Source organism: Triturus cristatus, chromosome 4_1 (genome assembly GCF_964204655.1).
Source record: "Triturus cristatus chromosome 4_1, aTriCri1.1, whole genome shotgun sequence".
Lineage (NCBI taxonomy): Eukaryota > Metazoa > Chordata > Amphibia > Caudata > Salamandridae > Triturus > Triturus cristatus.
The window spans coordinates 150712932-150726868 of NC_140585.1; the positions used below are offsets into that span (position 1 = coordinate 150712932).

The 13937-nt window shown below is 35.9% G+C and overlaps 19 non-coding genes across 19 annotated transcripts; all 19 read left to right on the forward strand.

Annotated features, from left to right (window-relative positions):
• The first annotated feature begins 104 nt into the window (after nucleotides 1-104).
• TRNAK-UUU (transfer RNA lysine (anticodon UUU)) lies at nucleotides 105-177 on the forward strand. The gene has a single exon. It is a non-coding gene; the product is annotated as a tRNA-Lys (tRNA).
• Nucleotides 178-1041: 864 nt separating this feature from the next.
• TRNAK-UUU (transfer RNA lysine (anticodon UUU)) lies at nucleotides 1042-1114 on the forward strand. The gene has a single exon. It is a non-coding gene; the product is annotated as a tRNA-Lys (tRNA).
• A 342-nt stretch (nucleotides 1115-1456) lies between these two features.
• TRNAR-UCU (transfer RNA arginine (anticodon UCU)) lies at nucleotides 1457-1547 on the forward strand. The gene is given in 2 exon segments: nucleotides 1457-1493; nucleotides 1512-1547. It is a non-coding gene; the product is annotated as a tRNA-Arg (tRNA).
• An 843-nt stretch (nucleotides 1548-2390) lies between these two features.
• Nucleotides 2391-2481, forward strand: TRNAR-UCU (transfer RNA arginine (anticodon UCU)). Its single transcript is given in 2 exon segments — nucleotides 2391-2427; nucleotides 2446-2481. It is a non-coding gene; the product is annotated as a tRNA-Arg (tRNA).
• A 459-nt stretch (nucleotides 2482-2940) lies between these two features.
• TRNAK-UUU (transfer RNA lysine (anticodon UUU)) lies at nucleotides 2941-3013 on the forward strand. Its single transcript has one exon. It is a non-coding gene; the product is annotated as a tRNA-Lys (tRNA).
• An 864-nt stretch (nucleotides 3014-3877) lies between these two features.
• On the forward strand, nucleotides 3878-3950 carry TRNAK-UUU (transfer RNA lysine (anticodon UUU)). Its single transcript has one exon. It is a non-coding gene; the product is annotated as a tRNA-Lys (tRNA).
• Nucleotides 3951-4291: 341 nt separating this feature from the next.
• Nucleotides 4292-4382, forward strand: TRNAR-UCU (transfer RNA arginine (anticodon UCU)). Its single transcript is given in 2 exon segments — nucleotides 4292-4328; nucleotides 4347-4382. It is a non-coding gene; the product is annotated as a tRNA-Arg (tRNA).
• An 843-nt stretch (nucleotides 4383-5225) lies between these two features.
• Nucleotides 5226-5316, forward strand: TRNAR-UCU (transfer RNA arginine (anticodon UCU)). Its single transcript is given in 2 exon segments — nucleotides 5226-5262; nucleotides 5281-5316. It is a non-coding gene; the product is annotated as a tRNA-Arg (tRNA).
• A 459-nt stretch (nucleotides 5317-5775) lies between these two features.
• Nucleotides 5776-5848, forward strand: TRNAK-UUU (transfer RNA lysine (anticodon UUU)). Its single transcript has one exon. It is a non-coding gene; the product is annotated as a tRNA-Lys (tRNA).
• Nucleotides 5849-6712: 864 nt separating this feature from the next.
• On the forward strand, nucleotides 6713-6785 carry TRNAK-UUU (transfer RNA lysine (anticodon UUU)). The gene has a single exon. It is a non-coding gene; the product is annotated as a tRNA-Lys (tRNA).
• Nucleotides 6786-7126: 341 nt separating this feature from the next.
• Nucleotides 7127-7217, forward strand: TRNAR-UCU (transfer RNA arginine (anticodon UCU)). The gene is given in 2 exon segments: nucleotides 7127-7163; nucleotides 7182-7217. It is a non-coding gene; the product is annotated as a tRNA-Arg (tRNA).
• A 1396-nt stretch (nucleotides 7218-8613) lies between these two features.
• On the forward strand, nucleotides 8614-8686 carry TRNAK-UUU (transfer RNA lysine (anticodon UUU)). The gene has a single exon. It is a non-coding gene; the product is annotated as a tRNA-Lys (tRNA).
• Nucleotides 8687-9028: 342 nt separating this feature from the next.
• Nucleotides 9029-9119, forward strand: TRNAR-UCU (transfer RNA arginine (anticodon UCU)). Its single transcript is given in 2 exon segments — nucleotides 9029-9065; nucleotides 9084-9119. It is a non-coding gene; the product is annotated as a tRNA-Arg (tRNA).
• Nucleotides 9120-9962: 843 nt separating this feature from the next.
• On the forward strand, nucleotides 9963-10053 carry TRNAR-UCU (transfer RNA arginine (anticodon UCU)). Its single transcript is given in 2 exon segments — nucleotides 9963-9999; nucleotides 10018-10053. It is a non-coding gene; the product is annotated as a tRNA-Arg (tRNA).
• Nucleotides 10054-10512: 459 nt separating this feature from the next.
• Nucleotides 10513-10585, forward strand: TRNAK-UUU (transfer RNA lysine (anticodon UUU)). Its single transcript has one exon. It is a non-coding gene; the product is annotated as a tRNA-Lys (tRNA).
• An 864-nt stretch (nucleotides 10586-11449) lies between these two features.
• TRNAK-UUU (transfer RNA lysine (anticodon UUU)) lies at nucleotides 11450-11522 on the forward strand. Its single transcript has one exon. It is a non-coding gene; the product is annotated as a tRNA-Lys (tRNA).
• A 341-nt stretch (nucleotides 11523-11863) lies between these two features.
• On the forward strand, nucleotides 11864-11954 carry TRNAR-UCU (transfer RNA arginine (anticodon UCU)). Its single transcript is given in 2 exon segments — nucleotides 11864-11900; nucleotides 11919-11954. It is a non-coding gene; the product is annotated as a tRNA-Arg (tRNA).
• Nucleotides 11955-12797: 843 nt separating this feature from the next.
• On the forward strand, nucleotides 12798-12888 carry TRNAR-UCU (transfer RNA arginine (anticodon UCU)). The gene is given in 2 exon segments: nucleotides 12798-12834; nucleotides 12853-12888. It is a non-coding gene; the product is annotated as a tRNA-Arg (tRNA).
• Nucleotides 12889-13347: 459 nt separating this feature from the next.
• Nucleotides 13348-13420, forward strand: TRNAK-UUU (transfer RNA lysine (anticodon UUU)). Its single transcript has one exon. It is a non-coding gene; the product is annotated as a tRNA-Lys (tRNA).
• The last annotated feature ends 517 nt before the right edge of the window (nucleotides 13421-13937 follow it).

Here is a 13937-nt window from a genome sequence, read left to right on the forward strand (position 1 = left end):
TAGTGTATTTGGTACCTTCTTCAGGTAACCATCTTAAGAAACATAGCGTTAGTTGGGACACTGCCAAATTTTGATTAGGTGATTTTGAGGTTTGCTGTATCAGAGCCTGGATAGCTCAGTCGGTAGAGCATCAGACTTTTAATCTGAGGGTCCAGGGTTCAAGTCCCTGTTCAGGCGGTTTGTTTAAAGAAAATGTACTCTAATGACATGCTCTTTTCAGGATCCAATGAACGAGTAGTCCCATTAGAGTAATTGCAAGTTACTCTTAATGGAGCCATTAAATACCCATCGGTCGTGTACCATTTGACAAGAGTTAAGAAGACTTACCGCAACGGTATCATGTCGTTTGAGATGTTGATTATCTTTTCCCCAATTCAATGTTCAAAATGGAACCCTGCTTATAGTTTCCAAATCACTTTATAAAGTTGGTCAACCGCTGATAGCTCATCTTTTTATTTGAGAATTTCTGTTCACCTTGTTGAATCAGGTTGGATCTCTGGTGCAATGGATAGCGGCTTGGGGTTCTAGGCGAATGTAGAGAAAGCATTCAAAGTCTTTGGGTTGGAATACTAGCTGGGTCAGTTTTATCCCTCCTTTATCTTATAACTAATTGAAACAGTAACAAACAATGCCTGCTTCTGCATAACCAGAGACATTTACCAAAACGGCAGTGAAAGAAAGTCTATTTAAACAGACACTGTTTGCTTTGAAAATGTTGCATAATCTATGCCCAAGAGTAAATTTCCAGTTATACTGCTGGACATGTAATTTAGTACCTAGTAATAGTATTTGGCCTTTTACTAATTTCACAATGTCAATTTAGAGACATGATTTCTAAGTCAGCCGAAAATGAGATAGAACGAATTTCAGGATTTAAAATAGATTACGTGTGCTGCTGAAATTTCAAATGCTTGAAATATCAATTAATTATTAAACTCTACATATTTGATTGCTAATATATGTAACCATATTAAGAATTAAAGTGTAGGTTGGTGTGCGTCCACATCATTTTTAGCTGATTTTTAGTTGCAGTGTTGCAGAGCCTGGATAGCTCAGTCGGTAGAGCATCAGACTTTTAATCTGAGGGTCCAGGGTTCAAGTCCCTGTTCAGGCGGTCGGCTACTTTAAAGAAAAAGTATTCTGATTGTACATTCTTTTTGTGTTCCACTGCATGATGAATAAGATATTCCATTACCAAAATTAAAAAAAAAACGTCTTTCATGGAGAAGTGAAAAACCCATCTGTCTCATATATCAGATGACGATACACTAAACTTAAGTTGTATGCAGACTTACCAACTGTATCATGTAGTTTGACACGGTGAATAACTTTTACCCAATTCAATATTCAAAATATAGCCATGGTTATAGTATCCAATGAACTTTATAAAGTTGATCAACAGCTCAAAGCTCATTATTTCATTTCTGAATATCTGTGCACCTCATTCAAGCAGATTGGCTCTGTGGCGCAATGGATAGCGCATTGGACTTCTAGGTGAATGTCAAGAAGGTATTCAAAGGCTGTGGGTTTGAATCCCACCAGAATCAGTTTTATCCCTGTTTATTTCATAACTATTTAAAGAAGTTATAAGCGATGCATGCATGCTTCTGCTTCACCAAAATCATTTGCTAAAAAAGGTCAGTAAAAGGAAGTCTATTTTAAAGAGACACCGTTCAATTTGGGTAATCTATGCAGAAGAGGAAATTGTCAGCTGTACTGATGAAAATATAATTTACTCGGAAGTAAGATTTTGGGCCCTTCCTTAATTTTACCATGTCAATAAACACATATGAATTTGACGTCAGCAAAAAAATGAGATAGTAGCAACTTCAGGACTAAAAATAAGGTTACATTTACTGAAGAAATTTCAAATGCTTGAAATATCAATTCATTATTATATTCTAGTGTATTTGGTACCTTCTTCAGGTAACCATCTTAAGAAACAAAGCGTTAGTTGGGACACTGCCAAATTTTGATTAGGTGATTTTGAGGTTTGCTGTATCAGAGCCTGGATAGCTCAGTCGGTAGAGCATCAGACTTTTAATCTGAGGGTCCAGATTAAAAGAAAAAGTATTCTGATTGTACATTCTTTTTGTGTTCCACTGCATGATGAATAAGATATTCCATTACCAAAATTAAAAAAAAACGTCTTTCATGGAGAAGTGAAAAACCCATCTGTCTCATATATCAGATGACGATACACTAAACTTAAGTTGTATGCAGACTTACCAACTGTATCATGTAGTTTGACACGGTGAATAACTTTTACCCAATTCAATATTCAAAATATAGCCATGGTTATAGTATCCAATGAACTTTATAAAGTTGATCAACAGCTCAAAGCTCATTATTTCATTTCTGAATATCTGTGCACCTCATTCAAGCAGATTGGCTCTGTGGCGCAATGGATAGCGCATTGGACTTCTAGGTGAATGTCAAGAAGGTATTCAAAGGCTGTGGGTTCGAATCCCACCAGAGTCAGTTTTATCCCTGTTTATTTCATAACTATTTAAAGAAGTTATAAGCGATGCATGCATGCTTCTGCTTCACCAAAATCATTTGCTAAAAAAGGTCAGTAAAAGGAAGTCTATTTTAAAGAGACACCGTTCAATTTGGGTAATCTATGCAGAAGAGGAAATTGTCAGCTGTACTGATGAAAATATAATTTACTCGGAAGTAAGATTTTGGGCCCTTCCTTAATTTTACCATGTCAATAAACACATATGAATTTGACGTCAGCAAAAAAATGAGATAGTAGCAACTTCAGGACTAAAAATAAGGTTACATTTACTGAAGAAATTTCAAATGCTTGAAATATCAATTCATTATTATATTCTAGTGTATTTGGTACCTTCTTCAGGTAACCATCTTAAGAAACATAGCGTTAGTTGGGACACTGCCAAATTTTGATTAGGTGATTTTGAGGTTTGCTGTATCAGAGCCTGGATAGCTCAGTCGGTAGAGCATCAGACTTTTAATCTGAGGGTCCAGGGTTCAAGTCCCTGTTCAGGCGGTTTGTTTAAAGAAAATGTACTCTAATGACATGCTCTTTTCAGGATCCAATGAACGAGTAGTCCCATTAGAGTAATTGCAAGTTACTCTTAATGGAGCCATTAAATACCCATCGGTCGTGTACCATTTGACAAGAGTTAAGAAGACTTACCGCAACGGTATCATGTCGTTTGAGATGTTGATTATCTTTTCCCCAATTCAATGTTCAAAATGGAACCCTGCTTATAGTTTCCAAATCACTTTATAAAGTTGGTCAACCGCTGATAGCTCATCTTTTTATTTGAGAATTTCTGTTCACCTTGTTGAATCAGGTTGGATCTCTGGTGCAATGGATAGCGGCTTGGGGTTCTAGGCGAATGTAGAGAAAGCATTCAAAGTCTTTGGGTTGGAATACTAGCTGGGTCAGTTTTATCCCTCCTTTATCTTATAACTAATTGAAACAGTAACAAACAATGCCTGCTTCTGCATAACCAGAGACATTTACCAAAACGGCAGTGAAAGAAAGTCTATTTAAACAGACACTGTTTGCTTTGAAAATGTTGCATAATCTATGCCCAAGAGTAAATTTCCAGTTATACTGCCGGACATGTAATTTAGTACCTAGTAATAGTATTTGGCCTTTTACTAATTTCACAATGTCAATTTAGAGACATGATTTCTAAGTCAGCCGAAAATGAGATAGAACGAATTTCAGGATTTAAAATAGATTACGTGTGCTGCTGAAATTTCAAATGCTTGAAATATCAATTAATTATTAAACTCTACATATTTGATTGCTAATATATGTAACCATATTAAGAATTAAAGTGTAGGTTGGTGTGCGTCCACATCATTTTTAGCTGATTTTTAGTTGCAGTGTTGCAGAGCCTGGATAGCTCAGTCGGTAGAGCATCAGACTTTTAATCTGAGGGTCCAGGGTTCAAGTCCCTGTTCAGGCGGTCGGCTACTTTAAAGAAAAAGTATTCTGATTGTACATTCTTTTTGTGTTCCACTGCATGATGAATAAGATATTCCATTACCAAAATTAAAAAAAATCGTCTTTCATGGAGAAGTGAAAAACCCATCTGTCTCATATATCAGATGACGATACACTAAACTTAAGTTGTATGCAGACTTACCAACTGTATCATGTAGTTTGACACGGTGAATAACTTTTACCCAATTCAATATTCAAAATATAGCCATGGTTATAGTATCCAATGAACTTTATAAAGTTGATCAACAGCTCAAAGCTCATTATTTCATTTCTGAATATCTGTGCACCTCATTCAAGCAAATTGGCTCTGTGGCGCAATGGATAGCGCATTGGACTTCTAGGTGAATGTCAAGAAGGTATTCAAAGGCTGTAGGTTCGAATCCCACCAGAGTCAGTTTTATCCCTGTTTATTTCATAACTATTTAAAGAAGTTATAAGCGATGCATGCATGCTTCTGCTTCACCAAAATCATTTGCTAAAAAAGGTCAGTAAAAGGAAGTCTATTTTAAAGAGACACCGTTCAATTTGGGTAATCTATGCAGAAGAGGAAATTGTCAGCTGTACTGATGAAAATATAATTTACTCGGAAGTAAGATTTTGGGCCCTTCCTTAATTTTACCATGTCAATAAACACATATGAATTTGACGTCAGCAAAAAAATGAGATAGTAGCAACTTCAGGACTAAAAATAAGGTTACATTTACTGAAGAAATTTCAAATGCTTGAAATATCAATTCATTATTATATTCTAGTGTATTTGGTACCTTCTTCAGGTAACCATCTTAAGAAACATAGCGTTAGTTGGGACACTGCCAAATTTTGATTAGGTGATTTTGAGGTTTGCTGTATCAGAGCCTGGATAGCTCAGTCGGTAGAGCATCAGACTTTTAATCTGAGGGTCCAGATTAAAAGAAAAAGTATTCTGATTGTACATTCTTTTTGTGTTCCACTGCATGATGAATAAGATATTCCATTACCAAAATTAAAAAAAAACGTCTTTCATGGAGAAGTGAAAAACCCATCTGTCTCATATATCAGATGACGATACACTAAACTTAAGTTGTATGCAGACTTACCAACTGTATCATGTAGTTTGACACGGTGAATAACTTTTACCCAATTCAATATTCAAAATATAGCCATGGTTATAGTATCCAATGAACTTTATAAAGTTGATCAACAGCTCAAAGCTCATTATTTCATTTCTGAATATCTGTGCACCTCATTCAAGCAGATTGGCTCTGTGGCGCAATGGATAGCGCATTGGACTTCTAGGTGAATGTCAAGAAGGTATTCAAAGGCTGTGGGTTCGAATCCCACCAGAGTCAGTTTTATCCCTGTTTATTTCATAACTATTTAAAGAAGTTATAAGCGATGCATGCATGCTTCTGCTTCACCAAAATCATTTGCTAAAAAAGGTCAGTAAAAGGAAGTCTATTTTAAAGAGACACCGTTCAATTTGGGTAATCTATGCAGAAGAGGAAATTGTCAGCTGTACTGATGAAAATATAATTTACTCGGAAGTAAGATTTTGGGCCCTTCCTTAATTTTACCATGTCAATAAACACATATGAATTTGACGTCAGCAAAAAAATGAGATAGTAGCAACTTCAGGACTAAAAATAAGGTTACATTTACTGAAGAAATTTCAAATGCTTGAAATATCAATTCATTATTATATTCTAGTGTATTTGGTACCTTCTTCAGGTAACCATCTTAAGAAACATAGCGTTAGTTGGGACACTGCCAAATTTTGATTAGGTGATTTTGAGGTTTGCTGTATCAGAGCCTGGATAGCTCAGTCGGTAGAGCATCAGACTTTTAATCTGAGGGTCCAGGGTTCAAGTCCCTGTTCAGGCGGTTTGTTTAAAGAAAATGTACTCTAATGACATGCTCTTTTCAGGATCCAATGAACGAGTAGTCCCATTAGAGTAATTGCAAGTTACTCTTAATGGAGCCATTAAATACCCATCGGTCGTGTACCATTTGACAAGAGTTAAGAAGACTTACCGCAACGGTATCATGTCGTTTGAGATGTTGATTATCTTTTCCCCAATTCAATGTTCAAAATGGAACCCTGCTTATAGTTTCCAAATCACTTTATAAAGTTGGTCAACCGCTGATAGCTCATCTTTTTATTTGAGAATTTCTGTTCACCTTGTTGAATCAGGTTGGATCTCTGGTGCAATGGATAGCGGCTTGGGGTTCTAGGCGAATGTAGAGAAAGCATTCAAAGTCTTTGGGTTGGAATACTAGCTGGGTCAGTTTTATCCCTCCTTTATCTTATAACTAATTGAAACAGTAACAAACAATGCCTGCTTCTGCATAACCAGAGACATTTACCAAAACGGCAGTGAAAGAAAGTCTATTTAAACAGACACTGTTTGCTTTGAAAATGTTGCATAATCTATGCCCAAGAGTAAATTTCCAGTTATACTGCCGGACATGTAATTTAGTACCTAGTAATAGTATTTGGCCTTTTACTAATTTCACAATGTCAATTTAGAGACATGATTTCTAAGTCAGCCGAAAATGAGATAGAACGAATTTCAGGATTTAAAATAGATTACGTGTGCTGCTGAAATTTCAAATGCTTGAAATATCAATTAATTATTAAACTCTACATATTTGATTGCTAATATATGTAACCATATTAAGAATTAAAGTGTAGGTTGGTGTGCGTCCACATCATTTTTAGCTGATTTTTAGTTGCAGTGTTGCAGAGCCTGGATAGCTCAGTCGGTAGAGCATCAGACTTTTAATCTGAGGGTCCAGGGTTCAAGTCCCTGTTCAGGCGGTCGGCTACTTTAAAGAAAAAGTATTCTGATTGTACATTCTTTTTGTGTTCCACTGCATGATGAATAAGATATTCCATTACCAAAATTAAAAAAAATCGTCTTTCATGGAGAAGTGAAAAACCCATCTGTCTCATATATCAGATGACGATACACTAAACTTAAGTTGTATGCAGACTTACCAACTGTATCATGTAGTTTGACACGGTGAATAACTTTTACCCAATTCAATATTCAAAATATAGCCATGGTTATAGTATCCAATGAACTTTATAAAGTTGATCAACAGCTCAAAGCTCATTATTTCATTTCTGAATATCTGTGCACCTCATTCAAGCAGATTGGCTCTGTGGCGCAATGGATAGCGCATTGGACTTCTAGGTGAATGTCAAGAAGGTATTCAAAGGCTGTGGGTTCGAATCCCACCAGAGTCAGTTTTATCCCTGTTTATTTCATAACTATTTAAAGAAGTTATAAGCGATGCATGCATGCTTCTGCTTCACCAAAATCATTTGCTAAAAAAGGTCAGTAAAAGGAAGTCTATTTTAAAGAGACACCGTTCAATTTGGGTAATCTATGCAGAAGAGGAAATTGTCAGCTGTACTGATGAAAATATAATTTACTCGGAAGTAAGATTTTGGGCCCTTCCTTAATTTTACCATGTCAATAAACACATATGAATTTGACGTCAGCCAAAAAATGAGATAGTAGCAACTTCAGGACTAAAAATAAGGTTACATTTACTGAAGAAATTTCAAATGCTTGAAATATCAATTCATTATTATATTCTAGTGTATTTGGTACCTTCTTCAGGTAACCATCTTAAGAAACATAGCGTTAGTTGGGACACTGCCAAATTTTGATTAGGAGATTTTGAGGTTTGTTGTATCAGAGCCTGGATAGCTCAGTCGGTAGAGCATCAGACTTTTAATCTGAGGGTCCAGGGTTCAAGCCCCTGTTCAGGCGGTTTGTTTAAAGAAAATGTACTCTAATGACATGCTCTTTTCAGGATCCAATGAACGAGTAGTCCCATTAGAGTAATTGCAAGTTACTCTTAATGGAGCCATTAAATACCCATCGGTCGTGTACCATTTGACAAGAGTTAAGAAGACTTACCGCAACGGTATCATGTCGTTTGAGATGTTGATTATCTTTTCCCCAATTCAATGTTCAAAATGGAACCCTGCTTATAGTTTCCAAATCACTTTATAAAGTTGGTCAACCGCTGATAGCTCATCTTTTTATTTGAGAATTTCTGTTCACCTTGTTGAATCAGGTTGGATCTCTGGTGCAATGGATAGCGGCTTGGGGTTCTAGGCTAATGTAGAGAAAGCATTCAAAGTCTTTGGGTTGGAATACTAGCTGGGTCAGTTTTATCCCTCCTTTATCTTATAACTAATTGAAACAGTAACAAACAATGCCTGCTTCTGCATAACCAGAGACATTTACCAAAACGGCAGTGAAAGAAAGTCTATTTAAACAGACACTGTTTGCTTTGAAAATGTTGCATAATCTATGCCCAAGAGTAAATTTCCAGTTATACTGCTGGACATGTAATTTAGTACCTAGTAATAGTATTTGGCCTTTTACTAATTTCACAATGTCAATTTAGAGACATGATTTCTAAGTCAGCCGAAAATGAGATAGAACGAATTTCAGGATTTAAAATAGATTACGTGTGCTGCTGAAATTTCAAATGCTTGAAATATCAATTAATTATTAAACTCTACATATTTGATTGCTAATATATGTAACCATATTAAGAATTAAAGTGTAGGTTGGTGTGCGTCCACATCATTTTTAGCTGATTTTTAGTTGCAGTGTTGCAGAGCCTGGATAGCTCAGTCGGTAGAGCATCAGACTTTTAATCTGAGGGTCCAGGGTTCAAGTCCCTGTTCAGGCGGTCGGCTACTTTAAAGAAAAAGTATTCTGATTGTACATTCTTTTTGTGTTCCACTGCATGATGAATAAGATATTCCATTACCAAAATTAAAAAAAAAACGTCTTTCATGGAGAAGTGAAAAACCCATCTGTCTCATATATCAGATGACGATACACTAAACTTAAGTTGTATGCAGACTTACCAACTGTATCATGTAGTTTGACACGGTGAATAACTTTTACCCAATTCAATATTCAAAATATAGCCATGGTTATAGTATCCAATGAACTTTATAAAGTTGATCAACAGCTCAAAGCTCATTATTTCATTTCTGAATATCTGTGCACCTCATTCAAGCAAATTGGCTCTGTGGCGCAATGGATAGCGCATTGGACTTCTAGGTGAATGTCAAGAAGGTATTCAAAGGCTGTAGGTTCGAATCCCACCAGAGTCAGTTTTATCCCTGTTTATTTCATAACTATTTAAAGAAGTTATAAGCGATGCATGCATGCTTCTGCTTCACCAAAATCATTTGCTAAAAAAGGTCAGTAAAAGGAAGTCTATTTTAAAGAGACACCGTTCAATTTGGGTAATCTATGCAGAAGAGGAAATTGTCAGCTGTACTGATGAAAATATAATTTACTCGGAAGTAAGATTTTGGGCCCTTCCTTAATTTTACCATGTCAATAAACACATATGAATTTGACGTCAGCAAAAAAATGAGATAGTAGCAACTTCAGGACTAAAAATAAGGTTACATTTACTGAAGAAATTTCAAATGCTTGAAATATCAATTCATTATTATATTCTAGTGTATTTGGTACCTTCTTCAGGTAACCATCTTAAGAAACATAGCGTTAGTTGGGACACTGCCAAATTTTGATTAGGTGATTTTGAGGTTTGCTGTATCAGAGCCTGGATAGCTCAGTCGGTAGAGCATCAGACTTTTAATCTGAGGGTCCAGATTAAAAGAAAAAGTATTCTGATTGTACATTCTTTTTGTGTTCCACTGCATGATGAATAAGATATTCCATTACCAAAATTAAAAAAAAACGTCTTTCATGGAGAAGTGAAAAACCCATCTGTCTCATATATCAGATGACGATACACTAAACTTAAGTTGTATGCAGACTTACCAACTGTATCATGTAGTTTGACACGGTGAATAACTTTTACCCAATTCAATATTCAAAATATAGCCATGGTTATAGTATCCAATGAACTTTATAAAGTTGATCAACAGCTCAAAGCTCATTATTTCATTTCTGAATATCTGTGCACCTCATTCAAGCAGATTGGCTCTGTGGCGCAATGGATAGCGCATTGGACTTCTAGGTGAATGTCAAGAAGGTATTCAAAGGCTGTGGGTTCGAATCCCACCAGAGTCAGTTTTATCCCTGTTTATTTCATAACTATTTAAAGAAGTTATAAGCGATGCATGCATGCTTCTGCTTCACCAAAATCATTTGCTAAAAAAGGTCAGTAAAAGGAAGTCTATTTTAAAGAGACACCGTTCAATTTGGGTAATCTATGCAGAAGAGGAAATTGTCAGCTGTACTGATGAAAATATAATTTACTCGGAAGTAAGATTTTGGGCCCTTCCTTAATTTTACCATGTCAATAAACACATATGAATTTGACGTCAGCAAAAAAATGAGATAGTAGCAACTTCAGGACTAAAAATAAGGTTACATTTACTGAAGAAATTTCAAATGCTTGAAATATCAATTCATTATTATATTCTAGTGTATTTGGTACCTTCTTCAGGTAACCATCTTAAGAAACATAGCGTTAGTTGGGACACTGCCAAATTTTGATTAGGTGATTTTGAGGTTTGCTGTATCAGAGCCTGGATAGCTCAGTCGGTAGAGCATCAGACTTTTAATCTGAGGGTCCAGGGTTCAAGTCCCTGTTCAGGCGGTTTGTTTAAAGAAAATGTACTCTAATGACATGCTCTTTTCAGGATCCAATGAACGAGTAGTCCCATTAGAGTAATTGCAAGTTACTCTTAATGGAGCCATTAAATACCCATCGGTCGTGTACCATTTGACAAGAGTTAAGAAGACTTACCGCAACGGTATCATGTCGTTTGAGATGTTGATTATCTTTTCCCCAATTCAATGTTCAAAATGGAACCCTGCTTATAGTTTCCAAATCACTTTATAAAGTTGGTCAACCGCTGATAGCTCATCTTTTTATTTGAGAATTTCTGTTCACCTTGTTGAATCAGGTTGGATCTCTGGTGCAATGGATAGCGGCTTGGGGTTCTAGGCGAATGTAGAGAAAGCATTCAAAGTCTTTGGGTTGGAATACTAGCTGGGTCAGTTTTATCCCTCCTTTATCTTATAACTAATTGAAACAGTAACAAACAATGCCTGCTTCTGCATAACCAGAGACATTTACCAAAACGGCAGTGAAAGAAAGTCTATTTAAACAGACACTGTTTGCTTTGAAAATGTTGCATAATCTATGCCCAAGAGTAAATTTCCAGTTATACTGCCGGACATGTAATTTAGTACCTAGTAATAGTATTTGGCCTTTTACTAATTTCACAATGTCAATTTAGAGACATGATTTCTAAGTCAGCCGAAAATGAGATAGAACGAATTTCAGGATTTAAAATAGATTACGTGTGCTGCTGAAATTTCAAATGCTTGAAATATCAATTAATTATTAAACTCTACATATTTGATTGCTAATATATGTAACCATATTAAGAATTAAAGTGTAGGTTGGTGTGCGTCCACATCATTTTTAGCTGATTTTTAGTTGCAGTGTTGCAGAGCCTGGATAGCTCAGTCGGTAGAGCATCAGACTTTTAATCTGAGGGTCCAGGGTTCAAGTCCCTGTTCAGGCGGTCGGCTACTTTAAAGAAAAAGTATTCTGATTGTACATTCTTTTTGTGTTCCACTGCATGATGAATAAGATATTCCATTACCAAAATTAAAAAAAATCGTCTTTCATGGAGAAGTGAAAAACCCATCTGTCTCATATATCAGATGACGATACACTAAACTTAAGTTGTATGCAGACTTACCAACTGTATCATGTAGTTTGACACGGTGAATAACTTTTACCCAATTCAATATTCAAAATATAGCCATGGTTATAGTATCCAATGAACTTTATAAAGTTGATCAACAGCTCAAAGCTCATTATTTCATTTCTGAATATCTGTGCACCTCATTCAAGCAAATTGGCTCTGTGGCGCAATGGATAGCGCATTGGACTTCTAGGTGAATGTCAAGAAGGTATTCAAAGGCTGTAGGTTCGAATCCCACCAGAGTCAGTTTTATCCCTGTTTATTTCATAACTATTTAAAGAAGTTATAAGCGATGCATGCATGCTTCTGCTTCACCAAAATCATTTGCTAAAAAAGGTCAGTAAAAGGAAGTCTATTTTAAAGAGACACCGTTCAATTTGGGTAATCTATGCAGAAGAGGAAATTGTCAGCTGTACTGATGAAAATATAATTTACTCGGAAGTAAGATTTTGGGCCCTTCCTTAATTTTACCATGTCAATAAACACATATGAATTTGACGTCAGCAAAAAAATGAGATAGTAGCAACTTCAGGACTAAAAATAAGGTTACATTTACTGAAGAAATTTCAAATGCTTGAAATATCAATTCATTATTATATTCTAGTGTATTTGGTACCTTCTTCAGGTAACCATCTTAAGAAACATAGCGTTAGTTGGGACACTGCCAAATTTTGATTAGGTGATTTTGAGGTTTGCTGTATCAGAGCCTGGATAGCTCAGTCGGTAGAGCATCAGACTTTTAATCTGAGGGTCCAGATTAAAAGAAAAAGTATTCTGATTGTACATTCTTTTTGTGTTCCACTGCATGATGAATAAGATATTCCATTACCAAAATTAAAAAAAAACGTCTTTCATGGAGAAGTGAAAAACCCATCTGTCTCATATATCAGATGACGATACACTAAACTTAAGTTGTATGCAGACTTACCAACTGTATCATGTAGTTTGACACGGTGAATAACTTTTACCCAATTCAATATTCAAAATATAGCCATGGTTATAGTATCCAATGAACTTTATAAAGTTGATCAACAGCTCAAAGCTCATTATTTCATTTCTGAATATCTGTGCACCTCATTCAAGCAGATTGGCTCTGTGGCGCAATGGATAGCGCATTGGACTTCTAGGTGAATGTCAAGAAGGTATTCAAAGGCTGTGGGTTCGAATCCCACCAGAGTCAGTTTTATCCCTGTTTATTTCATAACTATTTAAAGAAGTTATAAGCGATGCATGCATGCTTCTGCTTCACCAAAATCATTTGCTAAAAAAGGTCAGTAAAAGGAAGTCTATTTTAAAGAGACACCGTTCAATTTGGGTAATCTATGCAGAAGAGGAAATTGTCAGCTGTACTGATGAAAATATAATTTACTCGGAAGTAAGATTTTGGGCCCTTCCTTAATTTTACCATGTCAATAAACACATATGAATTTGACGTCAGCAAAAAAATGAGATAGTAGCAACTTCAGGACTAAAAATAAGGTTACATTTACTGAAGAAATTTCAAATGCTTGAAATATCAATTCATTATTATATTCTAGTGTATTTGGTACCTTCTTCAGGTAACCATCTTAAGAAACATAGCGTTAGTTGGGACACTGCCAAATTTTGATTAGGTGATTTTGAGGTTTGCTGTATCAGAGCCTGGATAGCTCAGTCGGTAGAGCATCAGACTTTTAATCTGAGGGTCCAGGGTTCAAGTCCCTGTTCAGGCGGTTTGTTTAAAGAAAATGTACTCTAATGACATGCTCTTTTCAGGATCCAATGAACGAGTAGTCCCATTAGAGTAATTGCAAGTTACTCTTAATGGAGCCATTAAATACCCATCGGTCGTGTACCATTTGACAAGAGTTAAGAAGACTTACCGCAACGGTATCATGTCGTTTGAGATGTTGATTATCTTTTCCCCAATTCAATGTTCAAAATGGAACCCTGCTTATAGTTTCCAAATCACTTTATAAAGTTGGTCAACCGCTGATAGCTCATCTTTTTATTTGAGAATTTCTGTTCACCTTGTTGAATCAGGTTGGATCTCTGGTGCAATGGATAGCGGCTTGGGGTTCTAGGCGAATGTAGAGAAAGCATTCAAAGTCTTTGGGTTGGAATACTAGCTGGGTCAGTTTTATCCCTCCTTTATCTTATAACTAATTGAAACAGTAACAAACAATGCCTGCTTCTGCATAACCAGAGACATTTACCAAAACGGCAGTGAAAGAAAGTCTATTTAAACAG